The 26,191-nt window shown below is 46.8% G+C and overlaps 1 protein-coding gene across 3 annotated transcripts in view; it reads right to left on the bottom strand.

Annotated features, from left to right (window-relative positions):
• DAGLA (diacylglycerol lipase alpha) overlaps positions 1–16,570 on the bottom strand; it is a 72,506-nt gene extending 55,936 nt beyond the window's left edge. For all 3 annotated transcript variants that reach the window (XM_040609594.1, XM_040609597.1, XM_040609596.1), the window contains exon 1: positions 16,450–16,570. The gene's annotated coding sequence lies outside the window, so the exon portion shown is untranslated. The remainder of the gene's footprint in view (positions 1–16,449) is intronic.
• Between the last annotated feature and the right edge of the window lie 9,621 nt (positions 16,571–26,191).

Below are 26,191 nucleotides of genomic sequence, written 5' to 3'. Positions count from 1 at the left end.
GGCAGTGCTCAGGGCCAGGCTGGACGGGGCTGGGAGCAGTCTGGGCTGGTGGGGGGTGTCCCTGCCCGTGGCAGGGGGGTCAGACTAGATGATCCTTAAGGTCCCTCCCAACTTAAACCTTTCTGTGATGATTCTATAATGGCAGGAGCTAGAAGAGCTTATCACTACAGGGACAGCATCACTACCCTTTTGGCCATCCAGCTCTGTAGCTAGAATAAGTTTCGCAAAAATGGACAGAAACGAGGTGAAAGGAGGTGAGGCAGAAGCAGACGTCCCATGTGACAAGAGGAAAGCTGCAGCAGTAGAAACACCCTGAAAAAGTATTCCTTGGCTTCAAGCAGCTGTGCAGACATGAACTAAAAAGCACAGATTGCAACTGCCTGTTTCTTGGCTAAAAACTAGTTATACCGAAAGGAAATCAGTAACAGTTCTTCCCCAAGGCTAATGGAGTGCAGGGAACATGAACTAGCCACACACAGGAGTCCACCAACTCATATTGTGGACTGCTAGGACTTTGGTGGGGGGTACAGAAGAGCTGCAGGAGACCATTCAGAATGTAAATCAAAACCATGGTTACTCAAATAGAGAGGAGAGCCATGAACATAAGATTAAAGGGATCAGGGATCATAAAAGAGGGATCAGGAAAGGAGCTAGGTACTTCTCGCTGCCAAAGACAAGTAGACAAAATTTAGATACAAACTCCATGTAAATGACATCAGTTTGGTGCCAGTGAACTGCAAAGGAGAAAGACAAGACCAGCCATCTTACCTGCAAGCAACACATGAAGAGACCTGCCAGGCAAAGCAGTCCAGCCACACAGCTCTCCTGGCACCCAGCTACAGATCCTCTGGAAAAAAATCACGCATCCTATTTTCAAAATTGGCTCAGTTGTGCTATTCTCTTTTGAAACGAGGGTGCACTGGCATAGCACACTCCTAGAACTATCCCCAAAATCCACTGCCTGTCTGAATTGAACAAAAAAAAGTGTCACCTTTCCTGGAGAAAGTCAGCAGGGTCATCCTCAGAGCTGTATATATAGCCTTGTTATCTGCTCCCAGGTACAGATACAAGAGCTGTGAGATGAATGCTCTAGGACCTGGCTGCTGTATGTCCTGGACAAAAGCCAGGTGGTCCCAGTCCAAATCTCTCTCTATTGAACTAACTTCTGATGGAAAATTAAGACATCAATAACTTAGCAGTTTTTGTAAAACAAAGGAAAGCCATTTCACTTTTCCAGCAATGAGACAGATAAAGAACAGAAGCTGACCCCAAATCTTGTCCAGAGATCTTGCTAAGAGGCAGGCTCATGCTCAGAAAATGGAAAGGATCACTACTCCAAGAGCTGTTTGGAAAAGGATGCATTTTTAAACTGACTTCTGTAAGAGAAGCCACCTTTCCTCTTGTCTGGCAGATAAGAATTTCAAATGCTAAATGAGCCTTCACACTTGAATTTATAATCCAAACAGGATTATAAAAAAAAAAAGCTGTTTATTCAGATACACTCCAGGACAAGTGATTGGCTCTGAGCCGAAACAGTTTTAGGCTATTAGAAGAGAAAGCACTTTTTCCTCTTATGCTGTAGGGTAATGCATCATTATCCCTGTAATTAATTTTAGTGCCTTTGTGGCAACGTCTTCTGCAGGATTTGTCTAGGTGTGGACTTTGTTCCCTTTCCTTTAATTATTATTACAGTTAACCATGAAGTATCCATTCATTTCAAACTTTCCAGTCAGGCTTCAGAACTAAATGCCTGAAACAGTCCTTGGTAAGAATGTCATAATAATCTTGGAAGAGATCACAAACACAGCATCTGGGGTTTGGTAACTAATTTACTGTTGTTGCAAGTGAACTTTCAAAGCCCGCAAAACCACCTTTATTTCAACTTTTTAATTTGTAGTACTTGATTCAGATCCTCATACTTGATTAGAGCTCAAAGGCCTCAAAGCGATATTATATTGCTATTAACTCAGCTGATTAAGGCATAATCAAGCACCTAAGCATCAGGCATAAGCCTAGTCCAGATCTGAACTCTTCTGCATCATAATCCTGTGCTACTTCCTGCCCCCCTCAATTTCTTCAGTCACTTAAATTCTGAACACAGGCACAAACATTCAAGTTGAGATTTCCTACAGTTCTTTTATGGGCAACACAGGAAAATGTTCCCAATCCTTTTCAAAAGGAATTATAGGAATTATGTCTGCATTCTCACAGAAGTGTTTTGCTCAACTTAAACTCCACAAGGACCTCACAAGACCACCAAGCACTGCCCACAGGACCGGCAAACTTATCTTCAAATCAGTCTGAGATCTTCTGCAAGTACAACAGTTTGCAAGGACAAAAGCTACAGAAAAGCCTTGTCAGATGGCTCCAGCTCTTTTCCAAAATATGACTGCAGTCACAGTCTCTTTGAGAAGGGGATCTCCCAAGTACTCAGTAACAAATTAGGTAACAACTGAATTTAGAGGCCAGGTATCTTCTCATACCTTCACAGCAATCTTACTGACAGTCTTTCCCACACCCCACAGGCACGCCTTCCCCAGCGAGAAAAAATAAGTTTATGCTTTAACTTCTGACATTCAAATCTTTGTGACCTCAAGAATCCGCACTCGGCCAAGCGCTCACCTTGCTCCAGCCTGTCCCCCACACAGCCATCCATCACGCAGTATTCTGCATTATTTACTTGAAACTTGTACCACTGGGGGTACACGTCAAGAGGTGCATTACAAAAGGCTGTCTGATGAAAATATTGCAGTATTTTCACTATACAGGGAATTTATTATTAGAACCAGTTAGTGATTAGGTTACCATTGGAAGCAAGATAATGAAGAATTCTTATTTATACATTAGTGTTGCTATTATCCACACAAACAACTGACTTTTTGCATACCTTAGGATGCACAGTATCCAATCCATCATATGGCAGAAAGCTGCACAGATAATTTATGATTTTATTTTCATTGCAAAGAGGAAAACAGCAGAGCAGACAGACCCAGAAAACAGTCTGCTACAGCATCCAGTTCTGAGCAATGACTTGCTCAACATGCTGAATTCAAGCATTCTTTAAACTGGGAAAAAAAAAAAAATCATATCTTCAGGCTTCTTCCTTCCTCCACTGTACTCCTCTGTCACAGCTAGGATCAGTGTCCAGTAGAAATGCATGCATTAGCACACAGTATCCTACTTCAGCTGAAGGAATGATACCAATAGGCCAAAATGATCACTCTGGAGTAAGAATACTGCTAGAATGACACTATGAATAATTCACCACTAGTTCAAATGATCTCTCCTTGCACACTGAAATTTTAAAGGTGTTCCAGCTGTCAGACTAGGGTTACCCTAGAAAAAGAAAAAAGTATACAAAGGACACAAGAACGACCCCGCTCCCTTTCCACAAGTAGTTTTTAAATTGCAGCCTACGCATGTCTTCTTCCTTCCCTCCTCCTTTTCCTATGCTTTACCCTAATAAGCCAGGGAGGAGACATCAGCATCCATCAGCAAAATGGAAAAATTATGTATTTCCAGTGACAGGCTGGACATGAAGAAGCAGGGAAGGGGCAGAGACACAACCTGGTCCCTGAAATGCATTAGATCATGGGACAAAAAGCTCAGCTACGCAGACGCACAATGGCAAGTGGGGGAACTCAAGTAACACCCTCACACTGCTCCTCCCACCCCCACGGGAGCCACCAGCCCACCAAAGGCTCATCTCCAGAAGCAGAGGCACTACAGTAGGCTCAGGAACCCCACTAACTTAGACAGAGAAGCAAAGCCTCTGCCCTGGCTCCTCTCCAGGCCATCACAGAAGAGCATATGTATATGTACATTCATGTACGTGTTGTTTATCTATGTGTGGGCCACTAGGACTTACATGCTTAGCCTCACTTTTAGCTGGATCCGGGCCACAGCCTCAAGCCGTCTCACCTCCATTTGGCTACCAGATCTGGCAACCCCTAACAAGATTTGTAACAACTTACTTTCTAACCCAGTCAGTTGGAAAATGATTTAGAAAACAAAAATGTTACCAGGATGGAAGTCAAAGAACCCAGAAGTTAAAAAAAAAATTTTAAAAAAATCAAACAGAAGACTAGGAGGGAAGATGTTACAGACACTGAATGAGTACAGCAAAAGCCTGCCACTTTAACACCCCTCTGTCAGCTGACAGCAACCAGGCATTATGTTCCTGCTCCAGGCTGCCAACAAGGGCTGCAGAGTGTGACCTTTGTGCTATCCATCTCTGGAGAACACCAGAGCCACGCACCAGCAGCACACAACTAATACTCAGGTTTTCTTCAAGTGCCTACAGCTTTTTAACACACCAGTTTTAGGAAAGCCTGAGATACAATTTTGTGATTTTTTGCAGTTACGAACAGAAGCTCAAAACCCCTCACTTTTCTAGGGTGGGCTTTCCCCCTGCCACAAGGAGGCTGAAATCACCTTCTCTAACTAGTTCCAAGTCTTCTGTGAGCACCTTCAGTATAGAGGCTACAGAGGCGGCTACAAAGGCAGCAAAGCCATTGTTTAACTGAAGGACTTAAAACTTTTCTGCACACCTAAGTGACCTCAATTCAAATTTCATTCTACAATGTTTCTAATAGAAAAATCTAAGGACTATGAAGAAACAGTATTACTCCCACTAAGCGCAGTGCAGTAAAGTTTAAGTACCAAGCAGGTATCATTTAATGGCCAGTTACTAACTAATTGAAAACCTATAGTTTTGAGGGCAGTGAAGACTTGACAGTTATCCCCCTTTAGTAAGAACGTTAAAGGGGAATTTTTTTCTAAGAGGTAAGTGCAAAACGATGGGGTTTACTCACCTGACAAGGTCCACTTGAAGACCAACATCCCTTCTTTCCCTGAGCCTTTAGCTACTGCAGCAAACCACCAAACCCACCAGATTTCTTCTCTTAAAAAAAAAATATCTGTTGCTGGTAACCAGGAAGTGCACCCATCCCAGAGCCAGCCAGGCACCACCCCTAGGCAGGTACCTGCTTTCCAGTGAATTTAGCTGGAAATGAGACACTTACTGTTAGAAACTTAATCCTCTTCATTAATCAAGCTCCTTTCTTTTTGTCACTTCCTTTTCAATTTTCAGAGCAACCTGACTTTGGGACTGCAGTTCTTCTTGGGTCACATCATGCAGCTGTTTTCTTTGCTAGACCATGAATCTTACAACCACCCAACCTTTCTGAACAGGCAGAACCTACTTACAGCACGTTGGCTACCACCCCGGGAAGAGAGGCATGCTCAACAGGACTGGGCAGTCCTGCATTCACCAGGAACTGCTTTAACAACAGGATGCAGTTCAGCACAGTGGGAACAAACCCAAGATGTTCAGGGTAAAGGCATCTATCTACTTTAAATGGGGTGGTAAAAGTGGATTCAAAAATAGTTTAGCCTGGAGCATTCATTCAGACTGGGTTACTAACCCTGCTCCACAAGTACAACTGCTGTGTGGAACAGAGTTGTATTTGCATTCTCATGCCACAGACGCGTGCGGTCTTTTTGCTGCCCCTCTCCATACAAAAAGAGCGCTGAACTGCTGAGTCTGTAAAATAGCACCAGGGTGGATTCATACATCTCATTGTCCAACTTGTAATTAACTCTGTGGCCATGCAGCAGTGAAGCAGCCTTGAAGGCACTGCACAAAATCCTGTCTCCTCCTCAGCAGCAAAAAAATTGCTGTTAGACGCCCATTGGGGAGAGAATGAATATTAGTTTCCCACTGAAATCAGAAATTAAATGCTTCTCCCACCTTTCTTGCAAAATCCCCTTATAGTTGAGAATTCAAGCCCCTGCATCTCCTATCTGTTCCCATAGGAACATAAGAGACAACCACTTCCAACCTCATCTCCCTTTCCAATAACAGAAATATCTAATGAAGCCTTGGTAGCCTTGCTCCTCTGCAGCAGGAACACTATGCATATTTGAATAAAAGAGAGAAAACACTTCTCTCTTCTGCTCCTGCTCCCTGTGAAAAGCAGTCACACAGTCCTAAAGGCCACCAAGTCTTGGTTCACCATTATCTTTCTCCCTTTTCCTCTCTCTTAATTGGCTTCCATCACTTTTTGCTGTCAAAAAACCTAGAGTTTAAACAAAAACTCCATTATGAAATACAAACTCCTGGAAAACTCCTGTACAGAGACAGCAGTCAGGTGCAAAGCAGTTGAGCAGACACCAGCATATTCATCTAAAGAACAGGGAAACAAAAGGGATGCATTTTTTGGAAACAGGATCTCCTGCTTTTCCAGGCTTGGGCAACCAGGACTTCCAGCCTCCCACCCTCTGGCACTGCACCTTCTCTGCAGTGAGAGGCTTGCACCTTCAGATGCAAAGGCAGAAAACTGATCTGCAGTTCATACTGCCAACACAAAAGCTGCAAGCCCAGACATACTGGAATGATGAAAGTAGTCCAGAACAGGAAGAGAAAAGGGGCTTCACTCACACTCCCCACCCAAAAAGACTTCCTCAAATATTAATGTTAGATGAGGTACGTTACAGAAACTGTGCCTGCTGAAAGAACTGAAAGTCCAACTTACTCTTTCTTCAGAAGTTTTAGCCCTTGCGGTGTAGACTAGAGGCTCAAGAGCTGTATTTTCACATGCTAGTCAAGAGGGAGTGTTCTGGCCTAACACCAGGTAACTTACAGTTGAATGGTTTGCAAAACAAATCTATGTTAACATTGTGATATTCATGTCATAAATCAGGTAATTTAAAGTGACAATGTTCCCAACTGCTTTAACCACACCCTTTCACGCTTTTGCACTCAAAAGGATTTCATTTCACAGCCACAGTATACAAAGCAGTGACACAAAAAAGCAAAAGACCCGCAGCTACAGCAACAGAACCCAATGCCATTTCTTCCTTTTCAGTTTAGCCATGTTATTTGCCAAAAAGCATGCCTCATCTAGTGCTGCAGCCACACGAATGAAAGACCTTATTCCTTATGAACACATTTAAGTGGGAGACAAGACTAGAGCTTCCGTCTCTTCCTGTCCTCTCTTCACTTGAAAGCAGTATAATGGATGGGCTTTTAAGTCTTTCTTTTTTGTTTATAACAAATTAAGAGAGCTAACTAGAAAAGAAAGATGAGCAGAGCAGCTGGAAAACCATACACACAACAGAAGTTGGGGACATAAAGGACATTAACTTGTCCATTACGATGTTTTAAGAGAATAATTAGCTCAGGCAGATCAGAGAAGGACAGCCCAGGATACTCGGTGTTGGAGAGACTTCTGTGTTCCCTTGAGCAATTCAGTCCTCAGCCTTGCCAGACAACTTACCTTGGAGGTATATCCAGTAGTAAACCTCACATAACTTCAAAAAATAATCTAACACTTCATATGAGCATGCATACTCATTTCAGAGAGCAAGCACAGTGAATTTCCTTCCACTGTCTTGAATCAAGAAATATTTTTGAGCTTAGAGTCATTAAAAGCAGCCTCAGAACAGATCTGCTGCTCCACCTCCCCAGCTTCTACAGCGTAACCCTCAAAACGCAGAACGGCAGCAAGTCCTTTTCAGGCTTTCAATTCACATTGTGCCAGAAGTTCAAGTCCTGTAACAGCTCATTTCCTTTTCTTGTCCCGATGCTGGATACTTCCTTCATCTATTTCTCTGCTAACGCCTACTACCTTGGAATATCCATCTAACCTCCCCAGCCACCCCCAGCTCCTCCATCAGCAGGCCCAAACACACAGGAGGAGAACAAGGATATGACAATCTGTTGGACCAAAGGACAGCACACAGCAGCGGGCTAAATTCCTCTGCTCTTTACCATTCCCAGTAGAAGGAAAAAAAAAAAAAAAGAAAGAAAATCACTATTTCTGTAGTGATATCATCCCCTTGAAGACCTGGTCAAAGTAATTCATCACAAAATAAGCATTGTATGTCCCAAAGAATAAAGGTTAGATGCAATATATCTTAAAGTTCCTAACTAAAGGCTTACAAGCCATTCCAGGGAAGGAAAACCTAAGGAGCCAGTAAAACCTGGGACAGAAAACGGGTTCCTTACACTATGAAGGGCAAGGGTAGAGTTGTTGGTTTCCCCAGTGCATATCAACCACTTGGAAGCACATGGCCTGCACATATACAAATACATGGCCTGCAGACTTGCACACTAGTTGGAGAAACTGCCAAGTATGCATGTTCATGCTGCTTCTTCCCAAATCACCTGAAAAGCCACTGTGAGGTAGATAGCAGGTTTCTGCCCACCCTTCCCTGCACAAGCTTCCACACATGCACCCCTTCACTGGGGCAAATTAAACACACCTGACACTCCTGAGCTTGCATGCAAACTCATACACTGCATACTCCAAATTCACAAACTCTGTAAATATTACCAGCAAGCTCCCATGAGGCACTTCAGATGCATGCACCACACTTACTCAGCCATCCGTTCACAGAACAAGCATTTTCTGCAGCATCCTACGTGGTTCCCACCTCCAAACCCGCCTGTACTAATTCCTCCGCCCTCATCCAAGAGAAAGGCAGACCAAGGCCTCAGAGAATCGATAAATTCTTTCCCATCAGCAGAGCACTGCGGTCCCATAAAGCAAGACAAACTAATAGTTATATGCAATCAAAGTTTTTTACCTCAGATTCTTCCAGGCCAGTAACACTTAGAAGAACAGAGGACGACAGTGCATTTGTTGATGTCCTCATTTCCTATTGAGTTAAATTCAATTATGGCCCCTGAAGTGTTCAAAAGAGTTTGCTCTCAGATCTGGAAGAAAGAGTGCTCCTTTTTTGCTTTAAAAAAAATATTAAAGAAATCAATGAGGATAAAAGACTGTTTTCCAAAAGCAAGATATTGAACCAGGAATAACCATGAAATAGAGAGGAAAGAAGTCCAGGGCTTCCTACAGAATGAAGTTTTAACACAACAATTATGCAAAGGCATCTTGTCCGGCACTCCTTTCAAGCCACTGAAGTTCAAGGAAAGCTCTGCTCTTTCCAGTTTTAGAACATGCACGTAACATCTCAGGAAAGGCATCTCTCACTTCCTATATGCTTCATTATTCATGTGCCAAATAGCTTTATCCCCATATTAACCTCGGAAGGAAGACTTGAAAAGAAAGAGCAGCCTCTTTCTCTGCTAGAAAAATAAATGAAAATCACAAAGATGAGGGGAAGAGTAATCCCATAGCACACACAGAGAATCTCTGAAAGAAATCTGTCATTATTCTCCATTCTATTCAGGGAAGAAAGGGCGTCCGCTACAACAACAGGAACTCTAGAGAAGTCGCAAATTACTGCTTCTTCATTTTCTTTTAAGGACATTAACTTACCACCATTCAGCAGAGCAAATGGGAACTCTTTTTGCTTCCTCTGGCTCGGATCAAGGGCACATGTTTCCCCTCCAAGCAAAAAGACAGAGGTTCATATCTGAATACCCTCATTTAGTGAAGTGGTTGTCATTACCAGATGCTTGTTACAAAAAGGGTACTGTAGTTTAAAAGGTTAAACCTGGCTGAGAGGTAAAGCAGTCACACGGGACTGTTGAAGCGGAAAGACACATAGTCTTTGCAGGGACATCCTGGAACAAGAAACAGACCACTGGACTAGAAAACCCCTGCCATTTCCAGAGGGTCTCAAGCTGAAGTTCTTGAAAAATGGCTGATACACTTTTTTTTAAAGAGGACTTGTTTTGATTTCAACAGCAGAGAAACAACAAAGTGGCCCGCTTACTGTTCCAAAAGCATTTAGCGCTGGAGAGTTACACTGAGTTCACTTTACTACTTCTCACATCTGAGTTTTCAAACACTGAAGTCTGCGTTGTGTTTCAAAAAGGAAAGAACGTACAGTATGGTCACCTACAAAGGCAAGCCAAGCATAAAGGCAAGTTACACAACACTAGGTTGAATTTCAACGAAGAACACTTTTTAAGGGGCCCTGATATGACCAGGAAATACAGTATGCAAGACAACACTAGAAGGTAAGATTCACTATATCAGGACAGTCACAGGGTGGCTGAGATGCTGCAAACTCACAAGAAGCATCTGACTTGCTTTTAGTTTATGGGAGGTGAAATAGTTAATTTCCCATGAGAGAAAACAGCACAATTTTGCAAGATCATTTGGCAGATCACATGGGGAAAAGACAAGCCTCCAGATGCTCAGACTTTTGAGCTGGAATCTATATTCCAAAAATACTTCAAGGCTGTATCCATAGCTGTAAACACCAGCAAGTGCATTACACAGAACTGTGCTGAAAAGACAAGCCATGATATAATACTAAATTTCATTCTTCTTTCTAAAAGATGCAGAGCTGTATAAACACCAACTTTTCAGAGACATGGAGCAGCATGACAGAGCCAAATAGAAACCTTTCCGGGTAGAAATGCACTGGAGCTTTTTTTTTCATGCCAGCCTCACCATTTCTATTGTACTTACTGCAATGCAACTATAATAGCAAAGTCTTGAATCTCCCTGTTTCTTCCTATTGTTCAGTTCAATTTTATTTATGGTGGCCCAAGGGATTCACCATACTATTTGCACATTTTTTGTTCTTCATAAAAAGACTAAATCCAGGCAAACTTCTAGATTAAAACTCAAGATCTCTCAGGTCTGTGCTGATAATCATACCTCTAGACCTACAAAAGAAGAAAAGACATGGCAAGCACTCAGCACCTATTCATTTCAGGTAGTCTTCTCATATTTATCAATTAGCTAATTACTCCTAGTAACTATAAACACTGTTTAAAATTATCTTTCCATGTCTTCACAAGGTGAGAAGAATCTTATCCAATCAATTCCAGAATCAGCAAGCCTCTGCTCTCATGCAGCACAAAGTCCTAAGCTCTCCCATAACATGACACACATCGTTCAGATGCTCCAAGCAAACCTTCCTCACACGTCCCAGAGCACCAAACTGTATCAAATTAGTTATCCCACACACAACGCTGAGAGAACAAACACCTGAAAAGGCTCATCAGTGCTCACTCACCCCATAAAAATGTCAGTGTCCAGACAGAAAGGAGCATGCGGAGGAAGAGGGGCTGACACAGGTACCCTTCAGGACCGTGCCCGCCTGCGTTCCCAGCTAGTACCCCCTTTCAGGGCACAACAACATTCTCACTCTGAGAAAGTGGAAGTGGGTACAGCACCACTATCCCGTAGGTACAGGAAGCTCACAAAACTTCTTATGAAACAGCAGACATTTAGAAAATCCACATACCACATTAGGCACAAACTTCACTCCAACAGGCTTAGCCAGGATTCCCACAATAACCTACCAGCAGCTCTCTGCAGGTATGCGCTAGCAGAGGGCTTTTCATCACCAGATGACTGCTGATGCAGCAGTGTCGATCTGTGCATAAGGTTACGGAAACGAGATCAGTTTAAACAACTCCGAGACAATGGTTAGCGTCGCTGGGGCTTTTCTAATCATTGCTTGCCAAACAGCATGTTTGCCTCATGAAATGGCAAATGAAGAACACAAGGAAACTTAGGATTTTTAAGACTAGATTGCATCTCATATCCTGTTCTCAGAGAGAAATTCTTATTAAGGTCAAAGACATCACTGAGGAATCTACTTGTAGTTTTCATTTCACACAAAGGGAACATGCAAGGACCAAAAGCAGGCTGGTTACTGATTTAACAGCTTGAACAGAACTAAAAGCCATGAATTTTCATGCAATTCCAGACGCATTTGTAATCAACCTGAAGGAGACAGAAAGCCAGACCTCCTCAAAGAGGGAGGGAGGAGAACTTCCAGAGGTCTACAAGAGACTGCAGGAGCACGAGTCCAGTTAAAGAAGCATTTGTGCAAGAGCAGACAGACTAGAAGCTTGGGGGTTAAGAACCCGTTACAAAACTCCTTGTTAGTCAGGCAGCCTGCTTGCCATGCAGATTTTCTACTCTCACTGCAAGGAAGAAAAAACATAATCAGTAAGCTTTTTTATTTAATCTTTTATCTTGACATCTTTTCAAAGAAATCCAGTGTATGAGGTAAGGGACCCATGCCCCTTTCACTGGCAGGAAGAAAGAAAAGAATAAGGAGGAGGAAAGAAAAAGACAGAAAAAATGCCTGAAGATAGAGGGCACATTTTTTTTTCTAAAGCTCAGCAGGAATTCTGCATTTTATTCAAAATAATTTTGTAATTAATTTAGGATCAAGATGCCACGCACCATAACTTAAATTTATGCACCCAAGCAAGCTAGCAGAATAAAAGCGCTTAGCACCTTGCATTACAGAATTACAGTTAGAGCAATTGCTGTGGTAGGAGACAAAAAAAATTACATTGTATTATTGGAAAGCAGAGTGAGATCTAGCAAGCAGGATCAACACAGCTGCGCAAAGGGAGCAGACTCTCGAGTCAATGTCTGTGCCCTGCAAGTAAACTATCAACTCCCAGCCATGCTTGTGCTCTTAAAATACATAGCAATTTGATTTTTGTTTCAGTGGGTAAACTCCATTTCTTACCAAAATCACCAAAATAATTTCAGTTTCTTGTGTCTTAAAAGGTCAAACCTGGACAGATACCACACCTGGCAAATTTTCAAGATTTTTCCTCTGATTTCTCTTTAGAAATACACAAAGCATTAGCTTGAACACAAATGAATGTAGTTCTAACTAGAAGCATCGCACAATTCCCACCACCGTGAAACACATGCCACGTATGTTTGCTCTGGCAGACAAACATTTAAATTAACAGTATCACGTAGGTACAGCGCAGAATAAAGAAAATACCAGCATAAGCTAGCTTCAAGTTAAAAGTCTGATTGACTCCAAGAATCTACTCCAGTAAGAATAAACATCCCAAAGCTATCCGCAGATCCCAAGAGTCCATTTGTCACGCTCCCGATAGCACAAAGGACACTTTCATAAACTCCCTTTCCCCAGCTCTTGACAAACTCCAGCCCTGCAGCCCTCCAAGAGCAGATGAAAATAGTTTCACCCTTCCAAGCATCTCAATTTCTGTCTCTTTAAGTGTAACTTCCTCAAAGTCCAACGCTGAATCCAGCTCAGGATGTACTTATTCATCTGCTGGATCACTGTCAGGATCAGAGAGACTGCTAGTTTTAACCAAGGATTATTTACTGCTACCTAGGTGGCAAGCTGAAACAGGACATACCCTGTTCTCTCAAGAGGAAAAGCTGGGTGCAGACCCCCCGAAGTAAAAGCTGCTTGTTCTAGAGCAGATACAATTGTTACCCAGGCAGGGGGCAAGTCTCAAGCATCCTTCCACTGTCTGAAGACAGAACAGAAGCACTGCTGGTTTAATGCAAGAAAGTTTAATAAATTTTAGGCAGGCCAGTAAATGACTCAAAGCCTGAAAGGCTGTTATCTGCCCAAAGCTGAGCAGCGTACCAAGCATGCTGGGGTTTTACTCTCAAGCTTTAGCATTCCTGTATTCCCTACAGGTCTCCAGCTTGATGGGCCTTGCCTGGAAGAGACCCTCAAAAGATTGGTATTCATGTTGCTTAAGGAGTTTTTTTTAAGTCACAAAGGCTTGGAAGAAGTGTATAAATGTTTTGGTTGGTTGGGTTTTTTTTTTTTTATGCAAGTCAATACAATTATATTGCAATGCAAAAACTACATTGACCTAGTTTTGATAAGCTAACTCATAAAATTAATTAACTTCTAAGATGAGGCTGCATAGGAAACATCCCTTTGCCTGTCTTTACACTTGGCACTATAAAACATCGTCAAACATCTGTACCTTCAGCACCCTGGGATTAAAGGTCGCAGAACAAAGAGAGACACCACCTGAACTTCACATGGAATATAACAGCAATTCACAGCTTCTGCGCTCAGGGAATGCCAGACTGGTTTGGTTTTGTTTTTGGGGTTTTTTGTGTGTGTGTGTGTTTGTTTTGGGTTTTTTTGTTTGTTTGTTTTGGGAGGGGGGGGAGTTGTTGGTGGGGGTTTTTTTGGCTTTTTGTTTGTGGCTTGGGTTTTTTTTGTTGGTTTTTGGTTGGGTTTTTTTGTTCGTTTTTGTTTTTTTACAGAAGGGAAGCAAAGACAGGTGGGACTGATAAAAACATGCAGGTCAAGTGGATCTGTCAAAGGGCCTGCAAGTTTATGTCTCGAGTTTCTGGTCAGACACACACAGTGTTTAACGGGTACATAAAAAAATCTCCTGTCTTGGAACAAACTGAGGTAGATATCGCACAAGGAATGTGACATTTATATTCTCATGCAAAGTCCAAAAGCACATCTGTGCACGTACATACAAAGATTCTTTTTGTTGTAACTATTTGTTTATAGGAATTTTGAAAGAGTTTCATAAAAAGTAGAACTCCGCCAAAACGTGGTACAACGCAAATGCACCTCACTGAGTATCTGCTGAAGGCAAGTCTCCTCAACATTTTTAAACAGTTTGCTATCCACATATTTTTTTTTATGAAACAGACTGACAGCTATTTTGGTTTACCCTATTTTTCTCTGGTTTTTTAACATAGCTTTTTATCATTGGAGGGAGTATTTTCATCCTTTCTACTTTTCTTCCTGGAGCAGCAGGTTTCTTAATTTTAACCACTCAGATCACACTGTTGCACAACTGTTCCTTCCTAGGAGTCTAGAAGGGGAACAGGGTGGACAGCACAGTGAAGCTTGACTTTCTCATTAACCATTTCCCAGCAATGACCGAGCAGTCAGGGACTTCCAGCAATCCCTGTTTCTGTGACTTCTGATTTGATTTTGCAGACAGTAGTCAAAAAGATCTAGCCCAGAGCCTTAAGTTCAAATGGAATTTTGATCAAATCTGGTTTTTACAGGTCAGCATTATCAAAATTGGTATTAGCAATACAGATTTTGCTCATATTCTCGAGTATAATTTTGACTCTAGCACATTATGAAGATAAAATTTTTGTAGAACAGCAGACACAGTAACTCCCAAATATCTTCTTTTATTTAATTACGGATTTAAAGGGGAGCACTATGTCCTACTCCTGTCTGAAGAGTTTTGGTTACAGAAGTTCCATGCTATATGCATTATTTACCATGTAGCAGATGTTGCTCATGTTTCTTGTCCCTGTTAGCCATTACCAGCCTGCCCGTCTACTACAAACTGACACACGCTCACTGGGCTGAGCAGTGACCTAATCAGCAGCTTTGAGAACCTGATGTAACTTATGACACAGAAAGCTAACACCTAGGAAAACAAATAGCTTCACTCAGATAATGTTTCTTATTTAGAAAGCTTTCCACCGGTGCCCACTAGATACACATTTCACTGAAGCCAATGTCATAAAACTGAGAGATTAAAGACAGTCTTTAACAGAAGCCACTTCCTACAATTTCATTATCTCCCAGCCACTACTACTTTAAAAACACTCAGCCTGACCACACAAGCACAGACATTTCTTGCTGTTCAGCCAGAAAACGATAGTCAGCGGGATGGAGCAACTCATCACCAGGTATTACGAAGTTTTATCCCGGCAGGTGAATAAACTTCCCACCTTGGCAGAGGTTATACTTTCCCTCAGAGCCATTTCCTTTAACACGCTGGCTAATCCCTCCAACAGAGATTTGCTGCTTCCAGTACACCACACTTGAACACCCCAGCATCCCAGGAGCTGCCTATACTATCCTTGGCAATCGCTATGCTGTTTTTCACCTGGATGTGGCTGTAAGCACCACCCTGCATATCAGGACCTGCAGACAGTCTTCGCTCCTATATCACAAGTGGTAACTGAAGCCTGTCGCGAGGACACTGGCAGGGACCAATTCATAGCACAGGCACAGCATGAAATCTGGCTGAGCAGTCTGGCAACGTCCCAGCTGCAAGAGCTGAGAGTGATATATCCTTTACTTTAAGCATGCAGTTCTCTGTGACCCTTACTGGGGATTTCTACGGTCAGGGCCCATCAACCACTATGGCAGATCCATGTCGCCGGAGTACTCAGTGCCAGCTACCTGTTTCAGATAGCGGTCCCTGCGGAGAAGTAATAAAGGCTGAGGCAGAATCCATGTGTCACACCCACCTCCCTCCGCACACCGGCGGCTTCTCCCTGCACAGCCAGCAACACCTACCGGCTCTCCCGCACCAGGCTGGTGCTGACAGCCAGGGCCAGCTCGGGCCGGGGTCCTGGGTCCCGCTCCGGACCCCACACCAGCCCCCGTGCCGCCTGCACCCGCCCGGGGCAGGGTCGCCCCTTTCTGCGGGATGCGGCCCCGTCCCGGGCCCGGCCGGCTGGCAGTGCTGGCGCTGCTCCGGCGGCCGCCCTGCCCCTGCCCTGCCCGGCCGGGGGGGACGAGGCGCCCCCCGGACACAGTCCGGCCCGCACCCGCCGCCGCCCCCAGGACGGAACAAAGCGCGGCGGGGCCGGGCCCAGCGCCGGGAGCGTCCCCACCGCCCCAGCACCCGCCTGTCCCCTCAGCATCCCCCCACCCCGGCCCGGGGACCTGCCCGCCCGCCGCAGGGAAGGCCCCGCCGCTGCGGGGGGCGCTGCCGGCCCCCCCCAGGCCCACGGGGGTCGCCGCCACCCTCCCGCCTCCCCTCACCTCTCAGCCGCCGCCGCCAGCCACGCAGGCCCAGGGCCGCCGCCACCTCCATCCCGGGGGCCTCACGGCCCCCCGATTCTCTAACACCGCCTCCGCCCGTGCAGGGGCCGCCCCCGCCAGTGCCGGGCCGCCCACTGCGTCAGCTTCGTAAGGGCCGCTACGCACCCAGCGGTCACCATGGCGACGTCTGTGGCGGGGGTTGGGGGGAGCGCGTAAGTACAGGGGGCGGTGGCGCCCCCTGGCGGGACCGAGGCAGCGGCGCGGGCCGGGCCTTCCCGCTGCGGGCTGAGAGGAGCGGGGCCGCCATCGCCCCCTCCTCAGGGGGGCCGGACCCCGGCCAGGGCGCACACACACCCCGGCTATTCCTCACCTCTCCCTGCTCGGCGCCACGCAGCCCCCTGAGGGGACCTGCGACCTACCCCCACCAGGGGCACATCGCGGCCCCACAGCCCGGGGCAGCCAGAGCCCCCCTAAACCCACTGCGGGCATCGGGGTGGCCTTGTCCCCCCCGGCGAGGCCACCCGCTGCTGCCAGGCCAGCCCCAGCGCCGCCCTTCTGACAGCATCGGGCACTCCTGGCATCCCTTTTCCCTGAGAAGGGCCCAGTGGCATAACATGACAACCCCCCCGCCCCCCCAGAACCCCCCTCTGCTCAGCCCATCAGGCCAGCCACCAGCCGCCCACCCCCGAGGTAACCCCCTTCCAACCCTCAGAGCAATGGTTTAAGTTTCCAGGCCAGTGCTGGTTATCGCCTTTTAATCCAAAGGCTTCAAGCTATAACCTGGCTGAAATGGAAATAAGGTTTTCTTGTCTATAACTTTACAGGTCTGCGTGGCCTGGATGGCCGGCGCTCTCCGGCAATCTGAGCACAGGTGCCTCCTGCTCACACGTATACTTACTAACAAGCCTTCAGAAGGATGGATGAGCCTTGTCAGCCTTCTCCTGGTCACGGCATTTGGGTGGGAGGCAGGACAGCAGTGGCACAGGTCAGACAGCACCAGCCTCAGCGTGGCAAGTGCTGAAGTATCAGCCAAGGACATAGTTGAGATGCTCTTATTGCAAAAGACTAGAAAAGTAGCAAAAAAAAAAAAGAAAGAAAAAAGTCTCTTGTGGGTAGGAATACCTGTCCCAGAAAACAGTGCAGCTCATTCAGCAGGGGACAGCAGCATATACCCATCTGTCCATTCCTCCTTAAAGGAAGTAGAGCAGCCTTCAAATGGTCTGCTCAGTGATATCACTATACCTTGAAAATAAAATAGCCTGGCAGTACTATAGGTGGTAGAAAAACATTCAGCAACAGCTTTGAAGCTCTGGTATTCATTTATGCTGAGGTCTCTGTATACTGTTCAGGCGTTAAAAAAAAAATAAAAAAATCACTCACACTCATTTTAAATCCCTTTATCTTGTCAGACAGGTGTAAAGTGGCTCTGGTTTAGATGAAAAGCTGGTGCCAAATATAGTATTTAGACAAACCATTTCATCCTGCATGTGGCACTTTCAAGGTCTTCCTTCAGCACAACCATCCTCAGCAGAGCAGTGCCAATCCAGTGGGCAGACACTCCTGCAAGTGCTGAAACCTACAGCAGACAGAAGCAAGACTCTCAGGAAAACTTCAGTCGCTATTTTATTAATGAAAATACAATCAGTAGCTGTTCAAGACTTTCAATTCGAGTGGTGGTATAGAGTACATACCAGCCCAGATCCTGCCAATTAATGTACACAAGTCATCACAGGCAATTAATCTCATACAGCTCAGGCTTTCTGCTTGCAAGCAGCCCCAGCTGTCCGTATCTAACTCTGCTCCACAAGAGAGCTGCCGGTTAGCAAGGGACAGACCATATTTATAGCCCAGCCTCAGCAACAGAGTACATCACAGCTACCGGCAGGTCTTTCTTTGCAGGTTCTGTATGGCAGTGACAATCTACAAACAAATTTGGACTTTGTTTTGTGTAAGCCTGTTTCCTTAACACTCCCTCAGAGTGTAAGGGAAGGGCTTAACACCCCTCAGAAATCCCCTGTCTCTGCCCTCATGCAAAGGACATTGCTCCCTATCACTGCATGGGAGGGTGGGTGGCAGAGCACTCAGGGTAATACCTACTTGCCAGAAGAAAAAAGCTGCTTGATTAAGACATTAATTTGAGGTGGTGCATAAATTAAACCACTTTAGCCCTGCTGAACCCTGTCTCCACCTACATCCTCTCTAGCAAGAACATTCACTTCAGTTTCCCATCCTGGGGAAGATGAAAGAGTTTGGTTTGGAGTGCCCAGGGCAATGGCATGGAGATGTACATGCGTCAGTGACAAGTCCTACATCTTAGGAGGGATGTAGGAGAGCAGAGTTACAGCAAAGATACATATATCAGCTGGGTTACCACAGCTGATGGCTCAGGTACATGCCTATTAGAGTGCACTTACACAGCCTGCTTTATTGCCTCTCCATCAGGAGATCACCTCCACTGACACACCACCATCGGTTTCATAATAAAACCTTCAGCAGCCACATCGGCTTAATAAATTGCCATCCCTCACCATCCCCACTCACCCTTGGGCTATCCTGCAGTGTTGTAGCCAAGGCGAAGAATAACCCAAGAACATGAGGATAGGGGGCATTCTCTGTGGTTCTTTAAGCTGGAGCCTGTCATACCTCAACCAGACAGGTATGGCACACAGCTGTTTGTCACCACAGCCTTGGAATCGCTGATATCAGCTCCCCAGGACAAGTGAAATGTCCAGACTGCTGTGGACAGCCTTGGCAGACCTCTGGAGATCTCCAAAATGCCAGCAGCACACAGGGAGTATGCGATCAACAAAGAACCCGTCCAGCTCTGCTGATCTGAGTGTCCTGAAGAAAGCCAGTGGGATTCTGGGGTTAAGGATCACATTCTTCTAAACCTAAAAGCAAAACAAACGCCTCTCCAGGAAATTTAGAAAAGTAACAAGGATCTGCCATGTACAAACCCAGGAGCCATCAGCTACCAAAAATAGCTGTGTACATGGGAAGCTTATTATTATTATTATTATTCAGTTTGTTTTAGTTACTACCACCCCCAAGCACAGCACATCCAATCACACTGCTCTTAAATTCTGCTCCTGCTTGCCTCCCCAGTCAGAACCAGACAGTTTGTTACTCCTCTGGTAACAAGCCCCTCTCCTCCTCAATCCCAACCCTGACAGTTTCCCTGAACTGTTCTGTGAGTATTACAATAAAATCACAGGAAAATATATTAACAAGCTTACATGGGATCTTCTGAGAGCACAGAAATGGTGGTTCAAACATCCAGGCTACCCAGCTGCCTTCTGTCTCCTGTTCAAGCCCTGCAAAACACCAAGCCAGAGGGGAGCCCCATCACCCCTGCAGCAGCTGCAGGCATTACGCCAGGTTCATCTTTATTTCCTGGCAGGCTAAAACTGCCTTGAGATAACTTTTTGCATTAGCACAAACTCTCACCACCAAATGATCATCCCACAGCTTCTTCCACCACATATATTGGGAAATAAAGCCACCTCTGCTACTTGTGATCACTTCTTTGTGGTGGAGGGGACAGGAGATGCCTGAGCACTGTGCAGAGAGCAACCAGCCCCCAGCCCTTGCAGGTGACATGGCTAAATTCAAAGGAGGTGACATCAACAAGCATCTTGGCAAGATTATTTTTTTTTTAATTCTCAAAGGGAGGGTCACTGGGGACAGGCCATCACCAAAACAATAACATCACCCCAATATTCCCTTCAGAGGCACACACCCCAGTACCTCACCCACCATCTCTCACACTTCGGAATATCAGTTAACCATGTTTCCCCAGCAAAGTACCACCAAATCAGAAAAAACCCACACAGTTTCCTTCAGATGATGCCAGTACCAGATACAACCAGAATTGGGGAGGTAATTCTAAAAAACAAAGCAAGAGGAACCCCTGTCCCCCACTTCCATCACATCAAGCGTGAAGTGCCTGCATCTGCTTCCAGCGCCCGTGGTAGCTGTGCCTCCCCAGCCTGCCTGTCAGCTCTCCTTCACTACCCGGCACGACTCCCACCTGCAGTTAGCCAGAGCCATCAGTCCCCATCGCCTACTACCGGAGCATTTCTTAGCTAGCGCCTTCAGGCTGATCCTGCTTGGCTTAGAAGCTCCCCACACACACCAGCTAGCCAGGTCCTTCATTATCCACCAACAGATCCCCCCGCCGAAAGCTGCTCTGCCTTGATGCCCACAGAAGCAGCTGTGATCCCAACACACAGAGCCACCACCTCCCAGACTGGCCCTCCATCTTCTGCTTCCTCACTTCCCTGTCCCCTGCGCTGGCACCGCAGAGTTCCCAAAGCAGGGACTAGCAGATGCTAATGCCCCCACAGCAGAACCAGCTGCTTCAGCACTGCAAATAAACAGCATTACTCAAATCTTAACTAAAAATCATTATCCTAACGAAGGTGCTTCTCTTCTGCTCAGCATGTTTGCAAAATTCTCCATCTCCCCCGGGGTAGATCAGGGCCTTCTGCAGTTCCTCCAGGCACCAGGACATGCCTTGGAGGGGTACCACGCTGCTGTGCCAAGCAGTCATTCCCCCACACCATGTTCAGGATTATGCACCCAGCCTCCCTCCCATTAAATAAATGTTCATTAGCATTTTACAGGCATCATTACAACTAAGATAGCCAGCATAGTACCCATGTCAAGGTTCAGGGAGCTGTACAAGTCAAAGCAGGGGCACTGCCAACTTGAATACTCCACAGGTACTGCTGTCAGGACACCCCAGGAGAGACGTTTGGTTTCTGCTGGGGACAAACTCTGGTGCCCCCACTCTTGCCTTTCAAAAGGCAAGAGGCTGGTCTAATATCTAATATGGAGCACCCAGGTGGCTGGATTCGGTCTTGCCCCACCCTGTGTGCCTGAACCCCCAAAACAACTCAGTTCCTCCTGTCAGCTAAGGCTCATTTCAGAGATGAGACCTCTCCAGCCTCAGCCAGTCTAACCTGGGGACAGATGCTCTGGAGACAAGCTGAAAGCACAAAGCCAGGCTTTTAAACCAGCACACACAGGGGTTTACAGGCTGCTCCAGGAGCTGAAATACCACCCAACGGCTGGGCAGGGCCTCTTTACTCACAGGGTGGCAAACCTCTGCCACGCTTGTGAAGAGTCAGACCATTACCAAGGTGTGCGGCAGCACCCAGTTCCCAGTGCAGGCTTGCAGGGCAGTGTGCTGCTGGCACCTTCCCGTCCAGCTTGGCAGTTCCTTCTCCTGGGCACAGCTCTTTCACACCAGCACAGACATACTGGTGGGCAGCCCCTTTTGCCCAGCCGGGAGGTTTCCAAGCCCTACCTCAGCAGGTGGGACCACATTTCCAGCCACAAAGCTGCTTCCTCAGGCACTGCTTTGCAGGATTCCTCCTGTCTGCAAGCCATCTCCCACACAGGGAGCCAGGGCACTACATGCCTTTACAATGCAGCGGGTTCACTTTTGGCATATAGTAAATACATACGTGTGCACACGTGTTTATTTTACTGGCCTTGACAGGAAGCCTAGAAATGATTTCTCCCCCAGGTTGCATTTGGTAATTCAGCACAGCCTTTGCTGCTAATGATTCCAAGCACAAACTCATCCTCCAGCTGCTTTTCTAAATTTGTGCCAGATCTAACTATGGAAGCCAAGCCTCAAAGACTTGCTATAAATCCCGCCAGCACTTCCCCCTCCCAAGGACATTATCCAGCATTACCCAAGCTGTGACTCTTCAGCCCAGAAATTTCTCATTGGTAAATAGCCATCTCCACTGAAGAGGAACATTAAATAACATTTCACTGGAGCTCTCACCACTGCTGAGGCTGCTTAGCAAAGCTCAGGGCCTTTTCCTGCCCAGCAGCAGCAGGTGGCCTCTCCATCAGAGAAAAGCAGGTGAGTGGTCCAGGCTGTTGGTACATTTGCCATCATCCTCCAGCTCCATTGCATGCTACCTCTTGGACAAACCCGTCATCCTCAGCAAGCCATACATTGCCCTGTGCTGAAGTTTGCTTTTTTTTTTTTTTGCCTGGGATTATAAACCCTTGTGGTTTTGCAGAAAAAAGGAATCATAGATATGAACCCTAAAGGCTCAGAGGGGGGGAAATGCAAACCCGCAAGCTCCTCGTTCTGGGGACCTGACCTATGACGTTGCGTTTGCAGTGCTGGCAGCCCAGCAGAGACCCTGGCTCCCCCAGAGCACTACCTCACCACAGTGCAATAATATGTCATTTTCTTTATCTGCTTGACCCCCCCACCACCACCAAATTCCTACACGCTCTCTTACTTCTCCTCACCGCCTACCTTTCAAATGCCCTTGGCTCCATCCTCCTTGCTAAAACCTCATTTGAAAGGAAAGCTCTAGCCCAGAAATGAATCAGGATTTTTTAACAGGAGCTTTAGGGATGTGGGATGCATTCACCCCCACAAGCAGGAGAGCTGGCCTTTTCCCAGGGCTCTGCAGGACTCGGTCAGGTGGCATTAACACAGCTTCCCTGCAGAGGAACATTGGCCGAGACATCAAACCATGAGAATTTACCCCATGGGCTGACCAAGAATGAGCTGCTTTCTAATTCTCAGTAGCTTGCTAACCTCCTGTAACAGGAATCATTGCAGCAAGATAGGAAAGTTTACAGTTCAGCTGTGTTGTGCCTGTCAGTGGTGGAGAGAAGCAGTTGTAAGAGAGCACTGAGCCCGCTTCTCCCTCACCAAGCAGCACCTGCAGCCTCCCGGGCTCTCTAGGAAGCAAGAGGGACCATGAATACCACTGTTGGATGTGGGCACTGCACAGAAGATGCAGATGCTGCTCAGAAGATGCCACCCCTCCCTGTTTGCCATGTGCCTGGATGTTAGTCAGATGCAATTAAAAAGCAGCAGCTGGAGCCAGGCTACTTGGATAATTTCATTAGGCCAAATGCCCTCCCTTCTCTGCTTGCTTGGGGGCCTGCACTTGCTTCTGGAGGTGATTCTTAGCAGGGCTGAGGCAGTAGTACTGAACCAGAAGGTTTCACATTAAAGGATTCCTCTCTGGCTCTGCTCCTGGCTCCTTGCCCACTCCTCACACCAGGCTGCAGAGCCATCCCTTGGTTCTCTAGGGCCTCAAAAACCTTTCTAACCCACTTGGCTTTTGCCCAGCTCCGAACTGCCAGAGGGGGAGTCTCTGCTTTCGCCTGGAGACTGTGCTTCCCATTGAGATCCTAATCCTCCTCACAGTACTAGTCAGAGCACAGCTCCTCCACAAAGCAGCGTGCAGAGGTGTTGGGATCACAGCCCATCAGGCAGATGGGAGAGGGACCTAGGAGCAAAGCAGAGAGGACCAATATCCCAGAATAATTACCCTATTGAGAGGTTCCCAGTTTTCCCTCACAGACCATGAAACACAGTGGCGCATCGCATCCTCCCTCCCTCAGATACAGGTTGTTCAATACTTACAGCAGCAACTGAGACATCACCACTGTGCCTCGAGTCTCCAGGATGGTCTTGGTTTTGCAGAGGGAAGCCTGCCTTCCAGTGAGTCTTTCCTCTGGGACCTCTCTCATGGAGCCCTGCCATGCCACAGTGAGAGAGGCAAGGCAGTTCTGGGATTTATTGTGCACCAGCACCCTTGTCCTTGCCCCAGAAGCACAAAACAGCTGAAGTATGGCCTCTAGCAGCTGCCCTCACCACCCAGAGCCCACTTCTGATGGGAAAAGAGCAGCAAAACCCAGGCTGATCCTTCCTTGTGTACCTTTGTGTCAAACCTCTGTGTCCAGGTCTGGGCTTCCCAGTTCAAGAGAGACAGGGAACTGATGGAGACAGGCCAGGAGAGGCTACAAAGATGATGAGGGGATGGAGCATCTCCCCAGTGAGCAAAGGCTGAAAGAGCTGAGCGTGTTCAGCCTGGAGAAAACAGAGAGGGGATCTTACCAACATATACAAATATTTTAAGGACAAGTGTCAGGAGGACAGGGTCAGGCTCTTTTCAGTGGTGTCCAACAACAGGACAAGGGGCAACAGGCACAAACTGAAACACAGAAACTTCCATCTGAATACAAGGAAAAACCTCTTTACCTTGAGGGTGACAAAGCCCTGGCCAGGCTGCCCAGAGAGGTTGTGGATTCTCCTTCTCTGGAGACTGTCAAACCCACCTGGACATAATTCCGTGCAACCTGCTTTAGGAGAACCTGCTTCAGCAGGGGGGTGGACTAGATCCGGGGTCCTCAAACTTTTTAAACAGAGGGCCGGTGCGCAGATGAAGTGGCAGGAGGTCATCTGCGGCTGCTTGGTTTCCCCCCCAACCCCTGGCAGGGGGTTCTGTAAATACCAGGGGCTGGATTGAGGACCCTGGGGGGGCGTAGTTTGAGGACCCCTGGACTAGATTATCTCCACAGGTCCCTTCCAACCCTGGCCATTCTGTGAAACTACGGCACAGGGAAACAGCAGAAAGCGATAAACCATAAGCAGTAAGGGTGAAGCAGCAGGGCTGTTAGACAGACGTGCTCCAGAGGCGCAGGGTTCCTCTGCAGGCTCATGCCAGGGAGCAGAGGCCACATGAGGAAGGGTGAGTCTGAACAGATAATGCTGGAAATGCAACTGCTCAGCTGTTTTGGCCATGCCCAGAGCAGAGATGATGGGTGTGCAAGTGTTGAGAGATGGGGTGCTGGGACCACCCTGAGCCCCAGCTGTGCACCTTCCCCTTAGCTGCTGAAATCCATTTCATTCTGGAAGTCTGAACTAGTGTTCAGTACCCCCATCATCAGCCAAAACAGCAGCCATCAAATTCACACGTGCCACAGCTCCAGCCCCAACCCTCCAAAGTCTCTTCCCCAAAAATTACTGTTTAATCTTTACCCTGCAGCAGGCAGCCCAGCAGGTCAGAACCCAGCTGTGCTGCTGACATAAATAGCACCAATCCCTGCTTCCTGCACAGCCCCAAAACCATGACAGAGGCTGAGGCAGCAGCACATGGGTCAGGATGAGGGCGAAGGAGAAGGAACTGGAAAAGATCAGGCTGGAAAGCAACAGCCAGCAGGCAGGCACAGAAACCAGAGCCTGCCAAGAACGTGAGCAAACACAGACCCTGTCAAAACACAATAGCAGACATGTCCCCTGCGTGGAAGGGCATCATGTTGCTAGGTAAGGAGTCTCTGCTACAGTGACAAGCAAGAGGGATGATCCAGAGAGTCAAATGCAGGCAAAAAGGGAAACGAGAGAGGGTCTGACAGTCAGGATCTGCTTCAGATACTTAATGAAGGAGAAAAGGACGAATGGTTGCTAAGGGAAGTGGGACAGATGGCTGGCACAGAGAACTTGCTGACTCTTGGAGACTTAAAACTCTTTTTTTGGGGGGTGGCAGAGGAGAACAGGCAAATAGGCAGCAGCAAACGTGAGAAGATGACCACTTCCCCCTTTCCCTCCACCTCAGAGTGTCAGGGTAGATCATCTCAGAATGAAAAAGGTCATACAAGCAGCAGGAGACAAGATGCACTTGCACTTCTGCTCATCAAGAGCTCTCCCCCCTGCCAGTCCTTCATCCCGCTCCTCTTCACCAGAGGCCATGGACACCAGCACCATCGCCACGCTCCCAGGCTGGGTGCACCACAGGCAAGTCACAGCACTGCTGGGCTGTCACCAGCAGGCCCCAGGACAGCAACTGGGCAAAGCCACAACTCCAAGAGAGGGGAAGCCATAGGGATGCTGGCTCTGGAGATCAGGCTGTCTGTAAAATACCACAGCTCCTGGACATGCTGTCTCCGAGATACATTTACACCTCTCGCT

Source organism: Falco naumanni, chromosome 10 (assembly GCF_017639655.2).
Source record: "Falco naumanni isolate bFalNau1 chromosome 10, bFalNau1.pat, whole genome shotgun sequence".
Classification (NCBI taxonomy): domain Eukaryota; kingdom Metazoa; phylum Chordata; class Aves; order Falconiformes; family Falconidae; genus Falco; species Falco naumanni.
Note: the sequence above shows the minus strand (reverse complement) of the source record. Positions and strands in the feature narration are given on the sequence as shown.